Consider the following 24626-nt stretch of genomic DNA (forward strand, 5'->3'; position numbering starts at 1 on the left):
TATACAACCTTCTTTCATGATTCTTAAACCAAGTGTTACCTATGACTAAGTTGTGCTCTGTACAAAATTCTACTAGGCGGCTTCCTCTTTCATTTCTTAGCCCCAATCCATATTCACCTACTATGTTTCCTTCTCTCTCTTTTCCTACACTCGAATTCCAGTCACCCATTACTATTAAATTTTCGTCTCCTTTCACTATCTAAATAATTTCTTTTATTTCATCGTACATTTCTTCAATTTCTTCGTCATCTGCAGAGCTAGTTGGCATATAAACTTGTACTACTGTAGTAGGTGTGGGCTTCGTATCTATCTTGGCCACAATAATGCGTTCACTATGCGTTCATTATTAAACCTACTCCTGCATTACCCCTATTTGATTTTGTGTTTATAACCCTGTTATCACCTGACCAGAAGTCTTGTTCCTCCTGCCACCGAACTTCACTAATTCCCACTATATCTAACTTTAACCTATCCATTTCCCTTTTTAAATTTTCTAACCTACCTGCCCGATTAAGGGACCTGACATTCCACGCTCCGATCCGTAGAACGCCAGTTTTCTTTCTCCTGATAACGACATCCTCCTGAGTAGTCCCCGCCCGGAGATCCGAATGGGGGACTATTTTACCTCCGGAATATTTTACCCAAGAGGATGCCATCATCATTTAATCATACAGTAAAGCTGCATGTCCTCGTGAAAAATTACGGCTGTAGTTTCCCCTTGCTTTCAGCCCTTCGCAGTACCAGCACAGCAACGCCGTTTTGGTTAATGTTGCAAGGCCAGATCAGTCAATCATCCAAACTGTTGCCCCTGCAACTACTGAAAAGGCTGCTGCCCCTCTTCAGGAACCACACGTTTGTCTGGCCTCTCAACAGATACCCCTCCGTTGTGGTTGCACCTACGGTACGGCCATCTGTATCGCTGAGGCACGCAAGCCTCCCCACCAACGGCAAGGTCCATCCACACATATTCTCATAGATGGATAGCATTTAGAACAGCAATATGATCAGAATACCTACTATCAGATAAGAATTTGCTGATGGTAGACATCTTAACTATACTGCTGTGGTAAATGTATTCAAAGTATGCGAAGATACATTTATGAATGGTGAAATAGCTGAAACAACAGTTTGCGTAACTCAGATGTTATCAGTTCCAATGTTATGAAGACCGGCAGTAGTGCTCGTGTGTGTTATGTAATGTTCTAGAACATACTTTTACGTTTTATTATTTCTTTAATGTGTAATACAATGACCAAATTAACTCGTGGACTCATCTATATTTCGTTACTGTAGTACCATTAAGCAAGCCACTTGTATCTTGATGTTTAATACAGGCAATTTGCTAATGGAAATACATAATTTGAGAGTTCAATATAATTTCGAACTGTGAAATTGTGCCAATATCTAACCTGTAAGTTGTATCACTAGAGCGAATACGTACGCAATATTTGGAACGTTTAAGTTAAGGAAGTGATATCCCCTGTGTTATTCCTAGAGACCTAACGTATTTTGAGAATTAATTGAGATCTAGTTTGGTTCAAACTTCAATTTTTTTGTTCGTAATAGGTGATGTAACTCCACTTAAAAATTACGACAAATCATTTATCAAGTCTATGTGTGTATTTTTTAAAATCAAATCTTTACGTATTTCGTTAAATATTTTGTATTTTGATGTGTAAATTATATTATCAAGATATTGACCTTCCACCTCTGTCTTGTTTCTTCATTCTCTGTTGCCATGTTTCATATCTCTCTTACTCCACCAATTTCGCATTCTATAGACTTCGACACAGAGAAACAGCGATTATAGTTTAGAACTCTATTTACCGACTGCGCGTCTTGAACCATGGGCGTTGACGTGGTGAGTTAGCTTACTGGCCTCAACGCATGCATTATCAAATTTTTGGATCCTGAAGCGGGACATGAGCCTTTTGAGTAGCTCCAGTTGCCAGAGGCTGAATGCTTGACTGATTCAGCCGTTTAAAGACAACCTAGATGACCTTGATGCGCTCGTACTGTGAACGGCTCAAAGCAGAGGGAAACTACAACCATTATTTTTACGGAGGGCGTGTAGCTCCATCGTGTGATTCCAATGTGATGGCATTCTCCGCAGGAAAAATAGTCCCCCAGTCGGATCACTGGGCTAGGACTTCTCAGGAAGATATGACATCTTCAAGAAAAACAAAACAGGGTTCCTACGGGTGAAATACGAAATGTTAGATCCGTTAAACGGATATGTTGCCCAGAAAAATTAAAAACGGAAATGGTTAGGCTAGCCGTACATTTAGTGAGAATGGTAGAGTACAGTGTCAGGACGAATATGACTCCTACTCAGGTGAGCACTAGGCTATAACTACAAAATCAAATAGTGATAATGCAATAGTAGGTCTAATAACGAATAAAATAGGATTGTGGCTAAGTTACTACGAATCACACAGTGAACACACGATAGCAGGCAAGATTATTAGGTCAACAGCCACCACAGCAGCATGGAAAGCCTATATAGAGGGAGGGAGTGGCCGACGGTGATAGTGTCGCTGACTGGCTGAGAGCCGAGGACGCCATGTTTTTACCAAACTGACGCTGAATTGGTACGAGTATAAACAGCTACTGTGTGTGCTTCTGTACTACTGGGTCTCTTCAACGCATCGAAAGCCAATTCCACTGTACAATTATGTACAGGTTGCAATACGGTAGGTATTGAAGGACTTTTGCATTCTCTCTGTCGGTTCTATTTACGTAAATTACCTTACAGTCACTCTGTTGGTCGGATCTAAGACAATACTTTTAGAACTTCACAGCAATTGAGGAGGCAAAATTTTTATTTAGAATGATTTACACAGTGTCACTAATAATATGAATTACAAAATCATTAAGGACAGCCAAGAGGAATGCATGGTTGCTCCGCTTTTGGGCGCAAAAACCGAAGTGAAGATTGATATATGATGCTCGTTTTCCCAAGAAACGAAGAAAGACGTCAACAGTGTACAGTGAAAGTCAACCGAGAAGGCGGGAATCGTAAAGGCGACTCATGGAAACCAACAAATTATTCGTTTCTGTGTGAAGTAAGTAATTTTCTCCTGTGATATGTCGTTAGTAAGGCCCAAGCTATAACATTTGTTTTACTTGGAAGGTTCACAGGCTGCTCACTTAAATGGTGCCTTCCAATCCGAGCAGTAAAATGCACTGGCCTGTGAATAGTTCAGTTTCTTTGTAATTGTAATAATAATTATAAGCATTTGGAAATGCAACATTATACAGTAAAATACACGCAAATATCCATAGTTGTGCATAGAGATATTTGCTCATAGGAATAGTATAGTTGCATAATTAGCGATATTGTTGTCGTCTTAGTCTTTAGTTCTGCTTGCTTTTCATATCGTGTTATGTGCTATTTATTAGCCACCGGTTTTTTCCTTGTCTAGTACAGCTCGATCTTTATTGATTCATGTACGTCGATTCTCATTTTAGTGCTCTAAAAGATATTGAGATGTGTAGTATATTTCTGACCATATTTTAAAAGTGTGTTTGGCTCCTTTTCCTTTCGCGAACTGCACGAAAGCAGACTGCTTAACGATACTTCCATCTACTCATAAATTTATTAGGCTTATATAAACATAGGCGAATGGCATTTGTTCTATCATGTACCGAGTAGTAAGCTAGAAGATATGCTTTGGTCTCATGCATAACACACATGCCTTGTTTTACTCGTGAAGTGGCTAGCTTTCTGCTTGCGTCGCTACCTGACTGCACGTCTCGCGCGCAATCTGGTAAAAACATGGCGGCCACCGGCCGATTGGGCACTCTCTCCCTATACAGGATCTCTACAGCTGCATAAGCTTATGCGCCATCTAGTTCCGCACATGAAGAGAAGGAAAGAATGTGTGAGGAGATAAACGAAATTATTGAGATAGGTAAGGGAGAAGAAAATTTAAATCTGATGGAGGGCTGGAATTCGATAGCGGACAAGAGTAAGAGAAGGAAAAATATTGGAATATAGACTGGGGGAAAGGAACGATACAGGAAGCCATCTGCTAGAATTTTGCACAGAGCATAACTTAGTCATCGCTAACACTTGTTTAAAAGGTTTTATACGTGTTAGAGGCCAGGATAGGCTTGAAGGTCTCATATCGATTATATAATAGTGTGAAAGAGATTTCGGAGCCATATTTTAAACAATAATACATTTCAAGCGGCAGATATGGACCATAATTAATTAGTTACGAATTATAGGTCAAAGGCGAGAAATTGAAGAAAAATGGGAAACTGAGCGAACCTGGAAAAAATGAAAGAGCCAGAGATATTTGATTGTTTCAAAAGGAGCAATTGCCATCTATTGACGAATTAGGGCGAAAGGAATAGAGTAGAAGACAAATGGGAAGCTTTGGAAGGTAAAAGAATGATAACAGCAGAAGCTCCAGTTTGTAAAAAGACAAGGCCTACTGCAAATCCCTGAATATCACGAGAGACATTGAATTTTATTGATGACAGGATAAAATATAAAAATGCGGAAAATGGAGCAGGGGAAAGGGAATAAAGACGTTTAAATATGAGACTTACATAATGTGTAAAATGCGTAAGCACCAATGGCTAGAGGACAAACGTAACTCTATTTTGTGTATGTGTACGTGTGTGTGTGAATTCGTGAATTCCTAAGGGACCAAACCGCTGAGTTCATCGGTCCCTAGACTTAAACATTATTTAAATTAAATTAACTAACTTATGCTGAGGACAGCACACACACCCATGACTGAGGGTGAACTGGAACCTCCGGTGGAGGGACCGCGCTATCCGTGACATGGCGCCTCAAACCGATTGGCCACTCATCGCGGCAACTCTATAAAAGCAAGCAGATCTACAGGTAAGATAAACGCCACCTACAGGAAAACTAAAGAGGCGTTCGGAGTAAATAAGACTAGCTGTAGGAATAAGAAGAGGTCCGATGGAAACCCAATGCTCAGCTATGAAGGGAAAGAAGAAAGGTTGAAGGAACATATAGAGGAGCTCTACAAGAGAAGTGTGCTTGAACGGAGTCTTACAGAAATGGAAAAGGAATTAGATACAGAGAAGATGGGAGATATTACACTGCGAGAAGAGCTCGACAGACCTACTATCATACCTAAGCTGAAACATGGCCTCTGAAAAAGATGACATCTCCTGAGAGCTGTTGATAGCAGTGGGAAAGCTGCCATGATGAAACTATTCAACCTGGAGTGCAAGTCCGGGAAAGTACCCACAGACATAGAGATGAATTTAATAATTTCATTTCAAAGACAGCAGTTGCTGACACAAGTGATATCAATTGAATAAGTCATTATTGCAAAACACTGACACAAATTATTTTCAGAAGGGTGGAAAAACTCGTAGAAGCCGACGTCGAGTAAGATCTGCCAGGCTTCTGGAGACATGTAGGAACATGTGAGACTCTACAACATACCTGAGATGATTGGTTAAAGATAGCGTAACAAAATTTCATAGCATTTTTGAATTAGAGATAGCTTTTTAACGATGTTGACAAGAATGTAGTCTTAAAACTCTGAAGTTCACAGAAGTAAAATACAGCTAGCGAAATGTTCACCAAAATTTGTACCTACACCAGACGCCCGTTATAAGAGCCGAAGAACATGAAAGGGAAGCAGTAAATGAGAAGGGAGTGAGACGCGTTTGTGGCCTATCCCCGACGTTATTCAATCTGTACAGTCAGTAAGTAGTACAGGAAAGCAAAGAAAAATGAGGCAACAGAAGAGAAACTCAAATACTTGACGATGACATTGTGATACTGGCAGAGACATTAAGGACTTGGGACTATAGTGTTAGGAAGTGACGTTGCATTCAAAGAATGACATAAGGTGAACATAAAAAAGGTAAACTAGGGTAATGGAATGTAGTTCGATTACATCAGACAAAGCTGGGGAGTCAGATTAGAAAATGAGCCACTAGCAGTAGTTGATGGATTTTGTTAACTGGACAATAAAATACACTCTAAGATACAAACAGCTGACGCACCACCACGGTATTACCCAAACTGGACTGAAATCAGTAGATGTTGTGTCCAAGTACAAATTGACAAATGATTACTATTTCAGAAAAATTGGATCATTTATTCAAGAGAAAGATCTTCACAATTTGTGTAGGACAGTAATGCGTTGGTCAGCCTCTGGCTTTTACGCAAGCATTTATTGGGCTTGGCATTCATTGATACACGCTTTTACATCCTCCTCAGAGATATCGTGACAAACTCTGTCAAGCTGGCGCGTTAGATACTCAACATTCCGACAACCAGATGTAATGGCCTGGGGTGACATTTATTTTATAGCGGACCCCATCGGTTGTCGCCCGCAGCATCCCTGCGCCACTGCGTTCCGTGGACGATATTCCGCCCCCGGCTTTGTTGCACTTCATGGTTAGTCATCCTGGGCACGGATTTCATCAAGATAGTGCCCATCTGCACACAGTAAGAATTTCTACTGCTTGTCTTCGTGCTTGAAAAACGGCATCTTAGATAACAAGGTCGCCGGGTATCTCCCCATCTGAGGAGGTCTGTAACATTATGTGCACGGCTCACCATGTAGCTGGGGATTCTGACGAGCTAACACGCCAATTGAACAGAATTTGACATGATATCCCTCAGGAGGACATCCAACAGCTTTCTCGATCAATGCCCAGCCGGATAACTTTTGGCATACGAGCCACAGATGTAATAACGCGTTGTTGATCTGCTTAATTTCTGAATATCTTTCTCTTGGGCAAATAAATCAGTTTCTCTGATATTTTATGATTTTTTCCTCACTAAAAATATGTCACATCTACAGATTCCCGTCCCACTTCGATTGTTCCTTCGTGGTGCGTCGCATTTTTTAAATTTTTGTTAGACCGTAACTGATGATGGCACAGATAGAGGGGACATAAAATATGTCAGTAGGAAGAAAAGAGTCTCAAAGAAGAGGGATTTGTTGATATAGAACAGGAATTTAAGTGTTAGGAAGCTCTTTTATGGAAGTACTTATCTGTAGTGTAATATTTTACGGAAGTAAAAGGTGGATGCTAAGCAATTCAGACATGAATAGAAGCCTTTGAACGATTGTGCTACACAAGAACGCTGAAGATCGATTTTCTGGCTAGCGTAATTAATAATGAAGTGAAAACAAAAACAAAACAAAAATTTCTCTGAGCACTATGGGAGTTAACATCTAAGGTCATCAGTCCCCTAGAACTTAGAACTACTTAAACCTAACTAATCTAAGGACATCACACACACCCATGCCCGAGGCAGGATTCGAAGCTGCGACCGTAGCAGTCGCGCGGTTCCGGACTGAAGCGCCTAGAACCGCTCGGCCACACTGGCTGGCAACAAAAACTAAAACTCCGTCCGAACAGGCCTTGGATGGTCCAACGGTACCGGCTTGTCGCCGTGTCATCCCCAGTGTAGAGGCCTCCCTGAATGCGCCTACCGAGGAGCATGTGGTCAGCACACCGCTCTCCCAACCGTATGTCAGTTTACGAGACCGTTGCCGCTACTGCTCAGTCTAGTAGCTCATCAGATTGCCTTACAATGGCTGACAGCATCCCGCTTGCCAACACTGCTCGGCAGACCGTATTGTCAGCCACCGACGTGCTAGCACAGGCCGATAGCGTTTAACTTCGGTGATCTAACAGGAGTCGGTATAGCAAGGCCGTTGGCACCTAACGATGAAGTACTGAATATAATTTGGGATAAAAGAAATTTATGGTCTTATTTTGGATCCTCAGTTTTCTGACTGGCTTGATGCGTCCTGCCATGAGTTCCTCTCCTGTGCTTACCTCTTCATCTCTGAGTAGCACTTTCTGCTACGTCCTCTATTTATCTGCTGGATATATTCCATTATCTGCCTTCTTCTACAGCTTTGCCTTCTACAGCTGTCTCTAGTACCATGGAAGTCATTCCCTCATGTCTTAAGAGATGTCCTATCATGCTGTCCCTTCTCCTTGTCACCGTTTTCCACATGTTCTTCCCTCTCCGATTCTGCGCAGAACCTCCTCATTCCTTACCTTATTAGTCCACCTAATTTTCAACATTCGTCTGTAGAGCAATATCTCAAATGCTTCCATTCTCTTTTGTTCCTTTTTCCCAAAGTCCATGTTTCACTATCATAAAACTCTGCAATCCAGCCGTACATTCTCAGAAATTTCTTCCTCACACGAAGGCCGATATTTTGTATTAGTAAACTTCTCTTCGGTAGGAATGTCATTTTGCCATTGCTATTCTGCTTTCGCAGTTCTCATTTATACTACTTCTCATTACCTTCGTCTTTGTTCGATTTACTCTCAGTCCATACTCTGTGGCGGCCGATGTGGCCGAACGGTTCTAGGCACTTCACTCTGGAACCGCGCGACCGCTACGGTCGCAGATTCGAATTCGGCCTCGGTCATACATGTGTGTGATGTGTTTAGGTTAGTACGTTTAAGTAGTTCTAAGTTCTAGGGGACTGCTGACCTCAGATGTTAAGACCCATAGTGCTCAGAGCCATTTGAACCACACTCTGTACTGATTAGATTGTTCATTCAATTCTGCAGATAATGTAATTCTTCTTCACTTTCACTCACGATAGCAACGTCACCAGCGAATTGTATCATTGATATATTGGTATCCTTTCACCTTGAATATTAATTCTACTCGTAAACCTTTCTTTTCTTTCCAACATTGCTTCCTCGACGTACAGATTGAACAGTAATGGTGAAAGACTACATCCTTCTCTTGCACCCTTTTTAATACGAGCACTTCGTTCTGGCTATTGTACATATTGCATACGACCCATCTCTTGCTGTATCTTACCCCAACTTTTCTCAGAATTTCGAACATCTTGCACCAGTTTGCATTGTCGAACGCTTTTTTCATGTCAACAAATCCTGTGAACGTGTCTTGATTATTCTTTAGTCTTGCTTCCATTATTAACGGGAACAACAGAATTGCCTCTCTCGAGCATTTACCTTTCCTAAAGCCAAACTGATCGTCGTCTGTCGCATCCTCAATTTCCTTTTCCTTTCTTTGGTATATAAGTCCTGTCACGCTCAGCTGTTAGACTGACTGTGCGAAAATTCTCTCACCTGTCAGCGGAATTGCATGTATGCTGTTTTTCCGAAAATAGGATGGTATGTGGCCAGACCCACACATTCTGCACACCAACGTGAATAGTCGTTTTGTTGCCACTTTCCCCAACGATTTAAAAAATTCTGATAGAATGTTATTTATCCCTTCTGCCTTATTTGAACATAAGAACTCCAAAAGCTTTTTTAAATTCTGCTTTTAATGCCATGTCTCCTATCTCTTCTAAATCGACTCCTATTTCTTCTTCTATCACATCAGACAAATGTACCCGCTCATAGATGGTTTCAATGTCTTGTTTCCACCTATCCACTCCCTCATCTACATTTAACAGTGGAATTCCCGTTGCACTCTTAATGTTATCAGAATTACTTTTAATGTCACCGAAGGTTGCTTCACTTTCCTGTAGGTCGAGTCAGTCCTACCGACAATTATCTCATTTTCGATTTCTTCACATTATCATGCAGGCATTTCGTCTTAGCTTTCCTGAACTTCCTACTTACTTCATTCCTCAGCGACTTCCGTTACTGTATTCCTGAGTACCCCGGAACATTTTTCTGGTGTCACCGCCAGACACCACACTTGCTAGGTGGTAGCCTTTAAATCGGCCGCGGTCCGTTAGTATACGTCGGACCCGCGTGTCGCCACTATCAGTGATTGCAGACCGAACGCCGCCTCACGGCAGGTCTAGAGAGACTTCCTAGCACTCGCACCAGTTGTACAGCCGACTTTGCTAGCGATGGTTCACTGAATAAATATGGTCTCATTTGCCGAGACGATAGTTAGCATAGCCTTAAGCTACGTCATTTGCTATGACCTAGCAGGGCGCCATTATCAGTTACTATTGATATTGTGAATCATACCTCACGCCAGCCAGCGTGAGCTAAATCGCGTGCCTTTCGGCCTCCTCTAGTAACACGGTGTTGGCTCTCCTGCCAACCACAACAATTTTGATACTTCCTCTCTTCTTCCATCAATCGAAATATTTCTCTTGTTACCCATGGTTTCTTCGCAGTTACGTTCTTTGTATCTATGTTTTCGTTCCCACCTTCTGTTATCTCCCTTTTTAGGTATGTAGGTTCCTCTTCAACTGTACCACCTATTGAGCTACTCCTTATTGCTGTATCTATAGCCTTAGAGAACTTCAAGCGTATCTCGTCATTCCTTAGTATTTCCGTATCCCACTTCTTTGATTATTGATTCTTCCTGACTAATGTCTTAAACCTCTGCCTACTCTTCATCACTAGTGTGTAGTGATCTGAGTCTATATCTGCTCCTGGGTACACCTTACAACCCAGTACCTGATATCTGAATCTCTGTCTGACCACGATCTAACTGAAACCTTCCCCTATCGCCCGCCCTTTACCAAGTATATCTACTCCTCTTATGATTCCTGAACGGGGCATTCGAAAATCCTAGCTGAAGTTTATTACAGAACTCAATTAATTTTTCTCCTCTCTTTCATTCCTTGTCCCAAACCCACATTCTCCTGTAAACGTTTCTTCCAACCCTGCCCCTACAACTGAATTCCAGTCCCCCTTGACTATTAGATTTTCATCTCCCTTTACATAGTGTATTACTCTTTCAATACACTCATACACTTTCTCTATCTCTTCACCTTCCGCTTTCGACGTCGTCGTGTATACCTGAATCATAGTTGTCGGCGTATGTTTGCTGTCGATTCTGATAAGAATAACCCTATCACTGAAATGTTCACAGTAACACACCCTCTGCCCTACCTTCCTATTCATAACGAATCCTACTCCCGTTATACTATTTTATGCTGCTGTTGATATTACTCTACACTCATCTGACCAGAAATCCTTCTTTCCACTTCACTTCACTGACCCCTACCATATCTAGACTGAGCATTTGAACTTCCCTTTTCATATTTTATAGTTTCCCTGTCACGTCCAAGCTTCTGACATTCCACACTTGACCCGTAGAATATTATTATTTCGTAGCTTATTCAACCTTCATGGTAACGTCCTCTCCCGGAGATCCGAATGGGGGACTATTCCGGAATCTTTTGGTAAAGGAGAGATTGTTTCGCTTTCAGGGGCAATTTCCAACCCCTAGGACAAGAGAGTGCCTGAACCCCTCTCCACTCCTCCGCCCTCTTTGACCTCTTTAACAAGATCACTGGCAGAATGAGGGTGACTTCTTATGCCGGAAGTATTCGGCTGCCAATGCTAATTATTAATCAAAATTTAAGAAGTGGCGGGATTCGATCCCTGGACCGAAGACGTTTCGATTATGAATGAAAGACGCTAAAATTGACTAAAAGAAAGGTACGGCTCTAAGACTCATTCTGAGACACCAAGATTCAAATGGTACAATTGGCTCTGAGCACTATGGGACTTAACTTCTGAGGTCATCGGTCTCCTAGAACTTAGAATTACTTAAACCTAACTTACCTAAGGACATCACACACATCCATGCCCAAGGCAGGATTCGAACCTGCGACCGTAGCGGTAGCGAAGTTCCAGACTGAAGCGGCTAGAACCGCTCGGCCACTCCGGCCGGCAGACATCTAGGAATCACAGGTTATCTTTCGAGCGAAGTCTGGGGAGTAAAAATTATAGAGGAAGACAATTACAGTAAGCAGGTCCTAATGAATGTGGATTGCACCAGTTTTTCTGTGGAGAGGGTATTTGCACAGGAGAGTCTAGCATAGAGCAGTATCATACTTTTCTTTTGACTCCAGGTCACAACAGCAATATTTTTGTGCACAGTTGTTAATAACAAATAATTCATCGAGGCTAGTTCACCTACTACATGGGTACTGAACCTTCTTGACACGGTTTAAAAGTATGTCGCGATAGCGAGAGCTTCACCTTTGAAAGACTATGGCCTTATAAGCTGAGCTGTCTGATAACGACGCACGGCTCCACTTGAAGATTCAAGTGTAGTTATTCCTCTACGAGGCACTTTGAGACTAATACTCCTGTAAGTCTCATTCGCAACATAAGGAATGCTGAAAGTATGAGACATGAATTCCGCAGGAGACTGTAAGATGCAATCAAATTACCCGACGTATTAAAATTGAATTGTACAGGGAAATCAAAGATTTTTCAGTTGCGGACAATGCTGTTTTTCACCGAATGGATAACAGAAATACTAATGCTCATTAATATTGATAAATGTTTCATCAAATACATTTACATTCGAAACAGTAACAATTTATGATCATGCATTCATAAAATTTATCTACATAACACAGTGAACAGAATTAATTAAAGAACCGAAGTCACACAGTCCGCTATAATTCAATTCACACAGACGACGTACGTCGCACTGGAGCTCCAAAGATACTGTATTCAAACACAGAGATATTCAAACAGGTAGAATAAGGCACTGCGTTCGGCAACGTCTGTATAAGAGAACAAGTGTCTGGCGCAGTTGTTAGATCGGTTACTGCTGTTACAATGGCAGATTATCAAGATTTGAGTGAGTTTAAACGTAGTATTATAGTCGACGCATGAGCGACGGGACACAGCATCTCCGAGATAGCGATGAAGTGGGGATTTTCTCGTACGAGCATTTCACGAGTGTACCGTGAATATCAGGAATCCGGCAAACCATCAAATCTCCGATATAGCTGTCATCGGAAAAAGATCACGGGACCAGCGACAGCTCAAGACAATCGTTCAACTTGACAGAATTGCAACCCTTCCGAAAATTATTGCAGATTTCAATGTTGGGCCGTCAACAAGTGTCTACTTGCAAACGATTCAAAGAAACATCATCGACATTAGGTTTCGGAACCGAAGGCCCGATCGTGTACCTATGGTGACATCACGACACATAGCTATACCCCTCGCCTGCCCGTCAACACCGACATTGGACTGTTGACGGCAGGAAACATGTTGCCTGGTTGGACGACTGTCGTTTCAAATTCTATCGAGGGGACGGATGCGTACAGGTAAGGAGACAACTTCATGAATCCATGAGCCCGCATGCCAGCAGAGGATTGTTCACGGTCATGGATACTTTGTAATGGTGTGGAGAATGTTCAGTTGGAGTGACATGGGCCCCCTGATCCGTTTAAATATGACTGTGACAGGTAACACGTACTTAAGCAGCTTGCCTCACCGCCTGCATCCAGTCACGTCCATTGTGCATTCCTACAGAATTGTGCAGTTCCTGCAAGACAACGAGTCCAGAATTGCTACACGGTGGCTCTAGGAACACTCTTCTTCGTCTGAACACTCCGCTGGCCAACAAACTCCTCAGACATGAACATTATTCAGCATACCTTGGATACCTTACAACGTGCTGTTCAGATGAGATCTCCACTCCTTCGCACTCTTGCGCATTTACGGACTGCCCTGCAGGATTTATGATGTCAGTTCCTTCCAGCAGTGCTTTAGACATTAGTTGAGTCCATGCCACGTCGTGTTGCGACACTTCTGCGTGTTCCCGGGGCCCTACAGGATATTAGGCAGGTGTTCAAGTTTCTTCGGCTTTCCAGTGTATAATTGCAGGGTGTAAATAATAAAAATCGCTTCTCAGAAAGGCTGCAGAATGAGAAGCCCTGTTCAGAATGTCGTCAGATCAGACTGGAACAGCATATGTTGACACAGGGGAAAAGTCACATACACAGAAATTTGACCAACGGATGTGTGTCTCTGTAAGCGTAAGAAAGTGCATAGCAATAGAGGCGCGGCACATGGGTTTCGCTGCGTTTACGTCCGAGATGCCCAACATGTTTCCATTAACGACTGAGCGCTGCTGATAAAGCTGTTTTACAAGAACGTTGACAGTGTGCTAGTAACAGAGTAACAGTGAAAAACTGGTCCGTAGAAAACGATTAAAAATTCGAAAGGACCTTTTTTTTCCAATGGCGATTTGTTAGAGACAGGAAAGCAGTTGATCCGACATCTGCCGAAAATGTGGCCACAGCACTGCAGGAGGGTTCGAGAGATGATGTGGAAATTTGAAGTGCTCGGGAATTTTCCGAAAGTTGGATATGCTTGCGAACACGTTGCGCAAAATCGTACGAAGCACCCTCCAGTACTGTGCATACAGAATCACTCTTGTTCAAGAGTTGCTTCCTGCTGACCTGCCAGGAAGATGAATGTTCGTTCTTGAATTTCTTGCTCACATTGAAGCAGACAATGAATGTCTATGGAATATTCTGTGTACAAAAGAAGCCTCTTTCCATCTTCCATTGACACTCTCATCGACACGTACCTCTTTCTTCCGCAAAGATGACTATGTTGTGTGGACTGACGGTATCGTTTATCGTAGTGTCGTAATATATACAGGAGATGAATCCTTCAGGTACCATTACCTGCACCGTCACTGGTAAACGCTGTGATAAACGTCATTACAACCATTTTACGTCTTGGATGCGTCAGTAAGATGGCTCTCCTCAGCACATTGCACGGTCCATGTAGTGGATGCTGTAGAGACGCCTCGGAAATGATAAAATTTTCAGTCAAAATTTCTCTACAGCCCGGCTGTCCACATCATCTAAAACCGCGTGACTTCTGGGTGTGGGCTTCCCCAGAAGATGTAATCAGTGCTACAGTTACGAATAGCTGAACTGAAGGCACGCTGGGAGTGGTGGCGTGCTCCTGTAATCCAGCGATCTGGAGGCCGGGTGTAGTGGATAGTCTGAGGATGGGAGTACTGTTTCACAGCATCCTGTGTTGATCTGGCGTCCACACTGAGATCGCCATCAATATGGTCGCTCAAGAGGAGTCTTGGGCGACCAGGTTAGCTTAGGAGGGATACACCGGGCGAGGCAGGAAACTGAACTGAGCAACCACAATACGTCCTCAACGTGACCCTCACGGCACTCAAATATGCTGTGCAAAACGCTGTTTCCGATTTCAGCTTGTGGCAGTAAACGGTGGACAGCATGTTGAACAAGTCTTACACCAGTCTCACAATTAGAAATCACTGTCACTTATCTTTTCGTGCGGTTTTTGGCCCAAGAAAATCAAAAGCCGATATCATTTGACTTTTTATATCCTTTTTGACCCAACGGCTTTTAAAAACTGGCTTTCCCATCCGACGCAATACGACCTTGCGGTGGTGGATGGGCCTGCCTAACTGACAGTGTCACATCTGATGTCAGAACTTGTAAAGTCATGCACTTTGAACACTAAAGACGTTGTAATGTGCAACTCAAATCTTAGCCGTCGTACTGGAATTCATCTGTCATTTGCAGTCGTCACATTTACTTGAAGATCCTTACAGCATCATGTACTGGTAAAATTTTCATAATTTCTTTTTCCATGACGTATCCCCCTGTGTTAGTAGTATTCTGTACAAATATGACGCCATTAACGGCTGTGGTTCTCCTTCTACGGCGTTTTGGAACAGGAATTTGAATTGTGGAGACCATGCTAAAATACACTGGGAGAGCAGGCACCCAGTGCTCATTGTCCATCTTTCAGAATGGCGTATAGCAATATAAACTTCTGGCCATTAAAATTGCTACACCAAGAAGAAATGCAGATGATAAACGGGTATTCATTGGACAAATATTTTATACTAGAACTAACATGTGATTACATCTTCATGCAATTTTTGTCCATAGATCCTGAGAAATTAGTACCCAGAGAAACCACCTCTGGCCGTAATAACGGCCTTGATACGCCTGGGCATTGAGTCGAACAGAGCTTGGATGGCGTGTTCAGGTACAGCTGCCCGTGCAGCTTCAACACAATACTTCAGTTCATCAAGAGTAGTGACGAGCCACTTGCTCCACCACCATTGACGAGGCGTTTTCAGTTGATGGGAGATCTGTAGAATGTGCTGGCCAGGACAGCAGTCGAACTTTTCTGTATGCATAAAGGCCCGTACAGCACCTGCAACATGCGGTCGTGCATTATACAGATGAAATGTAGAGTTCCGGAGGGATCGAATAAAGGGTAGAGCCTCGGGTCGCAGCACATCTGAAATGTAACGTCCACTGTTCAAAGTGCCGTCAAAGCGAACAAGGATTGACCAAGACCTGTAACCAATGGCACCCCATACCATTACGCCAGGTGATATGCCAGTATGGAGATCACGAATACATGCTCCCAATGTGCGTTCACCTCGATGTAGCCAAACACGGATGCGACCATCATGATGCTGTAAACAGAACCTGAATTCATCCCAAAAAATGATGTTTTGCCATTCGTGCACCCAGGTTCGTCGTTGTACACCATCGCACACGCTCCTGTCTGTGATACAGCGTCAAGGGTAACAGCAGCCCTGGCCTCCGAGCTGATAGTGCATGCTGCTGCAAACGTCGTATAACTGTTCGTGCAGATGGTTGTTGTGTTGCAAACGTCCCCATCTGTTGATTCAGGAATCGAGACGTGGCTGCAGGATCCGTTACAGCCATGCAGATAAGATGCCTGTCATCCCGACTGTTAGTGATACTAAGCCGTTGGGATCCAGCACGGCTTTTCGTATTTTCCTCCTGAATCCACCGATTCCATATTCTGCTAACAGTCATTGGATCTTGACCAACGCGAGCAGCAATGTCGCGATACGATAATCCGCAATCGCGATAGGCTACAATCCGACTTTTATCAAAGTCGGAAACGTGATGGTACGCATTTCTCCTCCTTACAGGAGGAATCATAACGACGTTTCACCGGGCAACACCGTTCAACTGCTGTTTGTGTATGAGAAATCGGTTGGAAACTTTCGTCATGTCAGCACATCGTAGGTGTCGTCACCGGCGCCAACCTTTCGCTCTGAAAGCTAATCATTTGCATATCACAGCATCTTGTTGCTGACGGTTAAATTTCGAGTCTGTAGCACGTCATCTTCATGGTTTAGCAATTTTAATGGCCAGTAGTTTAATATTGTTATTGCTACGTTGCAACTCAATCCAGCTCCATACGGCTAGTAGTCTCTTCTACTCTTTCGTTTGATGCTACCGTTGGTTTCACATATGCTAATTGGGTTGCTCTCTGTTCGCCACTGCTCATTCTTATTGTTATTTGTGTCATCGAGATTTTCCTCTGTGAGTGTGCGTGTTCATCAACATATCCTTGAGTATCGTCATTTTCCTTTTGCCTCCCCGCCTTGCTGTAGAAACGCCGTTCGACGTCCACCTACTACGCAGCTGCTGATGCTGCCAGTGCCGCCGCTGTAGCCACCTCACCACCTATATCTACTTGTCATGAAGACAAGTCACCACAGTCACTCCTCGTCTGACGTCATCACTTCTGTCGCCAGTACATTTCAGCCATACTCCTCACACCTCAACCTGCGAAAGACACCTCCACCACGTCTATCACTTACACCACCATCTCCCCTGCTCCCACTGTCACTACATGGAGTGCTTCCATCGGCCCACCACCACATGTCTACACGCCCACTCTACAATCCCACAGTTTCTTCTCCGCCCACAGTCACATCAATCACCTACACCTCTCCTCAATCACCTACACCTCTCCCCTCCTTGCTACACCTTCCCTAACCTCATTCTTTTCTTCCCCCTATCTTCCACTAGCAGCATTTTCCGCAGTCGTTACTACTGCTGCAACACCTGCAAGAGCTATATCCCGCCATTGCCGTCGCCTTTGTAGATGCCACAACAGCAAGTACCAACCGCTGTATCGACACTATCACATTGGCAGGACCGGCAGAGCATATTCCACCCTCACTAATTCCTCAACCCCCACCCTATCCGAAAGTCGCCAACAATCTCCAGAAATGACCCAATACACACAATACAGCCAGCACCACCACCAAAAACCCTCAGACCAATCCCAACCCCACTGAACACAAAGATACTGCACCATTCCCCACACCTTCTCCACTGAGTGTCCACACCTTTCTCCACTCCCACCATGAGCCTCGATTGCTAAATGCAAAGTCAGTCCCACCATATTCCCACCACCCAAATAATTTCCTGCAATGACAGCTCTCATCATATCAACCAGTCCTCCTCAATCTGCCCCAGATTAACTTTGATCCTCATGCCACTCTCACTAATACCATCCAAACAAACCTAGCCTCTGCATTTCTCACCTACCCTTATTGCATTGATCAGGGAGCTTGGCTACGAGATCATGCCAGAGGAGGTGGTCACACAACTTAATTATAATCTATCCAACCTCATTTACTACTGCATCACCCCACCACCCCTGTCCCCCCCCCCCCAACCCCAATCCTACAGTTGACAGAAGTACATCATGTATAATGCCTGAATGTAAAAATCTTCCCACTATAAGCAATCCAACTTCCTTGATCAGTGTCCCAACGTAGCCTCTCCACCTCCACCTGCATCACCTGCAATGATACAAACTCTCCTGATTCTTCAAAGTGCAAGGTCAAACATCCTGCTATCAAATCCATCACATCTGAATTCAGTTTGTCTTATTGGCCATTTCATAAATTCAAAATCTCCCTCCCCCCGTTTCCCACTACTCAAGATATCATCAGTTTCCTTACCATCATCCTCCACAATATCCATCTTGACACCCTCATGTAAACATCTCGTTCCCTCAATCCTGCGGCACACTCCTTAGCATTTCATCAGGGCATAGCAGAAGTACAACATTCTGTATAGCGACTTCCACTCCCTACTCATCAAGAAACCCAGTTTTACTCATATCCTGTGTTAACATGAAATTAATATCTTCATCCTCAATGAAACCACTCAACTCCATCCCTACCTCTTCGTGTATCCTCCACTGCAATGGTAATCTCCTCGTTCTGTCGTCTAGATGTGGAGTAGCAGTTGGCCATCACAGGAACACGTGCATTTGGCCACAACCCTTATTCCATCCACACCTCTCCCTGTGTGCTCCACTCCAATGATAATCGCCCCCTCCTGGTTAGAGGTGGAGTAGCAATTGGTCACCATGGGAACATGCCCATTTGGCCACAAACGCTTGATCAATAATCCCATAGTACACCTTATTCTTAGCCTCTTCTTCAAGACCCTAACTATTACCTATGCTGCCACCTGCTTTTGACTTAATAACGCCATCCACTATGAAATTCTCACACACATCAACTGTACCTCTTCCACCTATATTATTGCCACTGAACACAACATTTGAAATAAGCCCCCTGCAGAAATCTGGTGGTGGCGGCAGTTCACTGACTCCTTTCAAGGTGACATTTTCTCCATCTGACAGCACACCCATCCCATAAGCAACCCCACTCCATAGGCCGCCCTAACGTCTCTCATTCTCTTCAGACTCCTCACTGCAAAAGTCCTAGATCCTGTTGGATGTAACCACCTACCTGTCCTCCTCACCATATCCTATGCACTACCCAATCCCTAAGCAACCAATTCCAATCTCCATACAAATGCTGTCCATGACTGCTCAAGTGTCAACTGGAATGCCTACCAGAAATCAATAGATACACAGCTTCGAAGCCACCCCGTATCCTTCCAGCAACCCACTAATATATCCCTTGCCACAGCCTTCCTGCAACAGATATTGTCAGGTGTTATTTGCACCCATGTCCCCATTAAAGCCGCATATCCTCATCGCCACTCTCTCCACCCACAAGCTGTCTTACATCCCGGTTAATATTGCTCCTTCCTCTGGTCCCATGACTGGATACGATTCTCCATCCCTGACAACCTCACTTTGATTACACCCAATTCCCTACTATCCATGTATGGGCAGATATAACTGACCCACCTCTGGGTTCCAGCTTCTGGAACTTGAGCATTATACCAGAAACAGACTTAAATGTGGCAGTAACAGCATAGAATATGTCATGAAAACTTCACAGAACACACAAAACATCCCAGAGTCTCAATTGTATTCCTCTTACCACCTCAAAGAATGCTGTATCTCCTTTCTCATCACCTTTCCCACACTGTGTAACACTATCCCCTCCTCAGGCTACTACTATCCCAACGTGTGGAAAGCCTCCAAACTCCTGCTTTTCCTCAAACCGAACAAACCCATAACTGATACCGCCCCATGCCATCCCATCTGTTTCAACTCTGTGTTTAGCGAGGTCTGTGGATCTATCCTCTCCTGTGACATCCACCGCAATCTGTAGCAACATCATCTGCTTCATGTCACACAGTGTGGCTTCAAGCCTTCCTTCTCAGCTAATGATCAGTTTCTAAACCTCACCCACCTCCTGACTCATCAGCTTAACAACTGCAAATCTCCCATTTTAGTCCCCCTTGACCTGGAGGAAGCATAAAACCTCATATGGGATTCTGGTCTCCTTTTCAAACTCTAGACTTATGCACATCCCACCAACTACGTCCACCCAACCACATCCTTCCTTTCACGTGACCCACTATTTGTCATTGCTAACAGCACAAATTCCCATACCTTCCACCCCACTGCCAGAGGACCTCAAGGTTCCATTCTAACCCTCACCCCCCCCCCCTCCTTTAACTTTTGTTCAGTGCTGATATGCCCAAACAACCTCCTCCTATCCACCTCTGTTAGTGTGCTACCGCTTTTCTCGCCCTTCAGTCCAGAAATCCCAATGTTTCCTCCAATTTCATCTTCCTCAGTTTACGTCCTGATATTAGAATTGTCCCCTTCAGATTAACTCCGCCATAACGCAGGCAATAATTATAAGATGCCCCACCCACAGCTTCCATCTCCATGGCTTCTATCTCACAGCTAGTTACTACCATCCCGTCCAGCTTACTAACGCGGTAAAATACCTTGGACTGTTCTTTGAAGCTGGCCAGTGTGGCCGAGCGGTTCTAGGTGCTACAGTCTGTAAATGAGAAACCGCTACCGTCGAAGGTTCGAATCCTGCCTCGGGCATGGGTGTGTGTGATGTCCTTAGGTTAGCTAGTTTTAAGTAGTTCTAAGTTCTAGGGGACTGATAACCTCAGAAGTTAAGTCCCGTGGGACTCAGAGCCATTTGAAACATTTGAACCATTAATCTTTGAATTACAAATAATGCTGGAACCTCACCTAGCAACTGTCCAACAGGCCAGTAGAGATGGCAGAGTGGTTCTAGGCGCTGCAGTCTGGAACTGCGTGACCACTACGGTCGTAGAATCGAGTCCTGCTTCGGGTATGAATGTGTGTGATGTCCTTAGGATGGATATGTTTAAGTATTTCTAAGTTCTATGGGACTGATGACCTCAGAAGTTAAGTCCCATGGGGCTCAGAGCCATTTGAACCATTTTTAAATATCCAACAGAAAGCCTACAATAATATAGAACTCCTAAAACTACTAGCCAGATGGAAATGGTGACTCTTCCACTGTCCTTCACATATAAAAAGCCTTTGCTACCAAATTGTTGCATGGCTCTATTAGCATCCTAAATTGTGTAAATTCCTCCAGATCCTCAAACGCATTGTTCCCTGCCTCGCGGCCGCGGTGGTCGTGCGGTTCTAGGCGCTCCAGTCCGGAGCCGCGCAGCTGCTACGGTCGCAGGTTCGAATCCTGCCTCGGGCATGGATGTGTGTGATGTCCTTAGGTTAGTTAGGTTTAAGTAGTTGTAAGTTCTAGGGTACTGATGACCACAGCAGTTGAGTCCCATAGTGCTCAGAGCCATTGAACCCTGCTTCGCTTTCTGCCTCCACGTACCTTACCGGAGAAGAATCCTTTACCAATTTCCTCACTTACATTGAAATAATGTCCACCATCTGTGAACTCGATGCCAACAGTCCATTTACTGCGCTACTGCACAGTTCGTGTTGTTTGCTCTATATATGATTTGCCGCATTCACAGGGAATTTTGTAAACACCTGGTTTACGCAGGCCCCGATCGTCTTTAACGGATCCCACCAGTGATGCCCAGTGATGAAATTTTGGAATGAGGGTGAAAGATGACTGTCACTTGATACTTTCTCAATATTCTGCCTATCTGTGAAGAAATATTCCCAATAAATGGTAGATAAACAGTCGACTTGAAAGCCTCTTCCTCTTCCTTGTTCCGTCGTTAGTAGCTCTCCATCACTCTGTTCACTTGCCGAGGTGAAAAGCCATTCTTCACAAATACTTTTTGCAGCTGTTCCAGTTCCGCTTGAAGAATGTCGGCGTCAGAGATAGTATGGGCAATGTGGACCAAGGTTTTGAGAACGCCCATTGTTTGTGCTGGATGGTGGCAACTAGTAACTTGTAGATACAGGTCTGTATGAGTGGGCTTTCTGTACACCGAGTGACCAAGTGTGCCGTCACTCTTCCGTCGCACCAAGACGTCTAAAAATGGCAGACAACCATCTCTCTCTATCTCCAAGGTAAACATTATGTTTTGATGTATGGAGTTCATGTGACGTAAAAATTCTTAGAGGCGGTCCAGACCATGAGGCCACACTATAAAAGTGTCGTCAACGTACCGCCAAAATACTGTCGGTTTAAAGGTGGTTGAGTCGAGTGCTCTCTCCTCAAAATCCTCCATAAGAAGATTGGCTACCAGGGGAGACAAAGGACTCCCCATGGCGAAACCATCAGATTGTTCGTAAAATTTGTTGTTAAATATAAAGTATGTAGAGGAGAGAATGTTCTCAAACAACGCTGTAATGTCTTCACCAAACATATTGACAATGAGATGTAGTGACTCACACATCACAAAACTGTTACTGCTAAAAGAGACGTTAAGATATCCGTAAAGGGTATGGTTATATGAACGTAAATTAAATACCACATTGTCCTCAAAGTGTGTTCTTTTTAACACGTATGGGTCTACTGTAAACTAACGGCAGAGAGTAAGTTATAAAAGAAATTAATTCTTACTATTACACCAGGGAACGAGTGAGGACGAGGGGAGGAGGGAAAGAGGTGGCACTGGTCCCCTACACATACCTGACAAATGTAAGGCTGTCTTGATGTAAACAACAAAGACATTGAGCCCAATAAAAGTCATTGTGCTGTTTAGCTATATACAGTAAGAAAAAAGACCAGTAATTTATCATAATAATGGTATGCACTTATATGTAATACCATGAAAGAGATGTAGATTTATTCGACGTGAACATTTCATATTAAAATACTTATTAGCTGAATATGTGTTTAGTATGACTAGGAAGTATTCCGAAATGAAGTTCTCTCGGTTCACTTGCAGCGGCAAATTCGGATAAAATTCAACACTTTCGATGATATGCTCCATCATCTTCGTCAGGGATCAAAACTGACTGTTGTGAACTGACAACGTTCCCTCTTTTATACCCACAGAACGGCGTCTGACTAGCTGCATTAGGGCTTGATGACGCGTACAGAGGCGGCACCCTGTACGTCTATAGATTTCGCTTTCGCTGTGTGTCTAGCATTGCTTATAGCATTGCAGTGAGTCGCTACAGCATTTCGTTGATTATTGGAGTGGTATATACCCCAGCATAAGGTTTACAGTTGAACTGGGGAAGAACTGGAAGTCAAGTGGACGACTCGGTCATTCTGTTTACAGGAAACCGGCTTGTACAGATATGTACCTCAACGGGTGTAGCTTTCACCATGAACCTCAGGATAGAGATATGCTGAACTCTTTAGCATCCGGAGCCAGAAATATTTCGGACATATACCACCTCGGTTCCGATGTTAAGCATCTGAAGACGGTTTTTAGTAGGACCGCGTCATCTTTTCAAAGCTGTCGAGAAAAACAACTCGCGATGCTGTTCAAACCAGCGAAGAGGATCAACACATACATGGGCTTCCGTTTTCCGGTGCAACAACTAGCAAGATTCGAACCTTACATAGTTCAGGAATCAGACCAATCCTCTGATCTCCCAGAAAAATTAAAGAAATGTTTCGACTGGTTGAATATAATTTCCGCCTGGGACTATCGCTAATTTGTAACATTTATTGAGAGTATGGCAAGAGTTGCATGACCCATTTATCACGGACGGTTGCCGATCGCCGCCTGGAGCATCAAAGTCACCATAAAAACAGGAATTTGGATGAGTCAGTGGAGGCTTTTTTTCTTTGATTTTATTCCATTCCAGTCTCCTCATATGGGCGAGGCCCATACTGTCAGTGGATACAAGATGCGGCCATTCAGCCATACGAGAGCAAGAAGTTTAAAACAAATTTTAAAATTGGACATGGCAGTTATCAAAATGACTGCTTGACATAATAAAAAGACATAGATTCAGGTGCGTTATGGAAATTGTTGATTAATTAAAAATGAACACAGATGAAATGACAAATTAACCTTCCACAAATGATAGGAGACAGATAGACAGTTGCATAGCTTGAAAAGGTAAAACGGCCAGATTGCTGACTGGTGGAAAATCATACATACACTCCTGGAAATTGAAATAAGAACACCGTGAATTCATTGTCCCAGGAAGCGGAAACTTTATTGACACATTCCTGGGGTCAGATACATCACATGATCACACTGACAGAACCACAGGCACATAGACACAGGCAACAGAGCATGCACAATGTCGGCACTAGTACAGTGTATATCCACCTTTCGCAGCAATGCAGGCTGCTATTCTCCCATGGAGACGATCTTAGAGATGCTGGATGTAGTCCTGTGGAACGGCTTGCCATGCCATTTCCACCTGGCGCCTCAGTTGGACCAGCGTTCGTGCTGAACGTGCAGACCGCGTGAGACGACGCTTCATCCAGTCCCAAACATGCTCAATGGGGGACAGATCCGGAGATCTTGCTGGCCAGCGTAGTTGAC

This window comes from Schistocerca gregaria, chromosome 3, assembly GCF_023897955.1.
Source record: "Schistocerca gregaria isolate iqSchGreg1 chromosome 3, iqSchGreg1.2, whole genome shotgun sequence".
Taxonomy (NCBI): Eukaryota; Metazoa; Arthropoda; class Insecta; order Orthoptera; family Acrididae; genus Schistocerca; species Schistocerca gregaria.